Source organism: Sinocyclocheilus anshuiensis, unplaced genomic scaffold (genome assembly GCF_001515605.1).
Source record: "Sinocyclocheilus anshuiensis isolate Anshui unplaced genomic scaffold, SAMN03320099.WGS_v1.1 scaffold1957, whole genome shotgun sequence".
Classification (NCBI taxonomy): Eukaryota; Metazoa; Chordata; class Actinopteri; order Cypriniformes; family Cyprinidae; genus Sinocyclocheilus; species Sinocyclocheilus anshuiensis.
In genome coordinates this window covers 181,963-184,489 of record NW_015537935.1, presented here as the reverse complement: position 1 = coordinate 184,489, position 2,527 = coordinate 181,963, and positions in this window count along the sequence as shown.

Genomic DNA, 2,527 nt, shown 5'->3' with positions numbered 1-2,527 from the left:
AAATCGATGCGTTTCAGAAAGGCGGGGCATAGAGGAGAAACAATAATGTACAGTATGTGGAAAATAATGTGTTTTTTGAACCTTAAATCGCATAAACACATTTCATTACACCAAATACACAAAATAATGTTATTTTTAGCAACATCATATGACCCCTTTAACACCAGAAATCAAAAACCAGGAGAAACCATCGAGGCTTACGTGAGTAGGGGAGAGCGGGGGACAATGTAACACTTTTTGACTTTCTCAGTTTGTATAAATCCACATGGGGTTCATAGCATAATTTTTTTATCCACAGTTATTTTGTAAACACAGTAATGGGACAACATGCCCCGGAGGTGGGCTACATTGTAACATCTGAGGGGCACGTTGTAACATATGACAGCTTAAAATATTATCTGATCTAATGAAAAAAACATACAAGACAAACTAAAATATTTTGTCAATAAAATACATTTTTTTAATTTTTAAAATAAAATAATGGCGTTTTTTTAAGAAATAAAAATGATCTGATTTTGGAGTTTGACAATTAACAAATTGCAACCATGCTTGGGATGACCCACATAAATGAGCAAAAGTGCTTTATATTTCTTGAAATAATACACTTCTGAGCATAAACATTGACTGTCAGTCTTTATTCACCTATTCCTCATGGTTACATGTGTAACGCAGTGTTACAACGTGCCCCATCTGCGCAACTGGAATTTAAAATTGGTTAGTGTCTTCTGCTAGTTAGCGACGTATTAAAAAAAACTATCTAAACTGATCAATAACAGATTGGAGATTAAAATAATAGCAGATTTGCCTCATTTTAAATAAATACTAAAAACTGAGATGAAAAATGTACTTAAGCCAGAAATGTACTTTTACTATGGTAAAATAAATGTCCAGCGATATCTTGAAAAGATTTTTGAATTTTGGCACAGTTTTTTCTCTATATAGTGTTGATATGGCAACTAGTAAATACCATAAAATTTGTTATGCTAGCATGTGTGGAAATATTCAAACCATGTGTGTTACAACTAACCCCGCATTACTTTGTGCCCCGCGCTCCCCTACGCTAAGAAATAAAGCAAAAACATGTAACTTTGGTGCACTCACAGACAAATTAATCAGAGACAGACTGGTGTTTGGCATAGACAATGATAGCGTGAGAAGAGTGTTGCTCAGAGAAAGTGATTTAACTCTTGCAAAAGCTATTAAAATATGCCAAATCAGTGAATTAACCGTGCAGCACACAAAGGTCCTGGCTGCACCATGCAGCGGGCCTATGAGCATTGATGCAGTACTACAACACAAGGGGGAGAAAAGCCGTCGTGCATCGGCAGCAACCGCAACAGAAATACCAGAGCGGGAACAAAAGAACATTGTTAACCCATAAGAACCCGCTGTGACGGAAATCTGGAAAGGTCTTTTTAAAGCATTATCCCTCACTTTCAACTCAGGAAGTCCCTAAGTGACCTATAAGGAACACACAGGTTCAGTCATGTGACAATGTGTGCATTTTTGTTGCCATGGCAACATTTCCAAAATGGTGGCCTGTCTGGTTAGCACATGTTGCAGTGTCAGCAATTTTTTAAAAAGCTTGTTTTTGTTACTAAAGGTATGTTTTAACCCATGCAACAATTATAATGTTTTAATAACATATCCTAGATTACACTTAACCTGATTTTAATACATTTCTTGAACAAATTAACATAAAACAAGTTACGAAAATATTGTGGTGACATATATGTCACATCAGGCTGTTAACCTTAAAACAGGAGGTGTAATTTTGATGTGACGTATTTGTCACATTAAGAAAAATGGTAATGAGCTGCTCAATTCATTTAGCTGATTCAATTATTTTAGTGTTATATATTTACTGCTGCTCATTTCAAAGCATATTTTAACAAATGTAGACATAAAAATAATGTCAAATTAATTACATTGATAATGAAATGTATTTTGAAACTATTTTGCATACCTGTAACTAAAACAAGAGGTTTATATCATATGTTGGTCCTATTTTAAGGTTATTTTATCTTTTTTGTAGTGAGAATAACATGAGCAGAGGCGATAACACATAACTGATGTGGTGATGCGATGAATGAACTAACTCAGCTGTTATGCATTGAAGAGATAACACATAACATGTATATTGCATTGCAGTAACTTAGTCCATTGTGTATGGCAAGCCGTTTTAGCTTAAAATATTCCAAGCGTTACTCGTCGTAATTGCATTTTTACTAGTAACAATTCAATTAGAGAGCTCTACAATTAAATTCTTACTAGTAACAATGCCAATCAGAGAGCTCTCTAAATCTATTTTAACTAGTTATAAATACAATAAGAGAGCTCTCTAATTTAATTAGAGAGCTCTGCAATTGCATTCTTACTAGTAAGAACTGAATTAGAGAGGTCTCAAATTCAGTTCTTACTACTAACAATTATGATTATAGAGCTCTCCAATTCAATTGTTACTAGTAAAAATGCAATTACGACGAGTAACACTGGGATTATTTTAAGCTAAAACGGCTTGCCATTA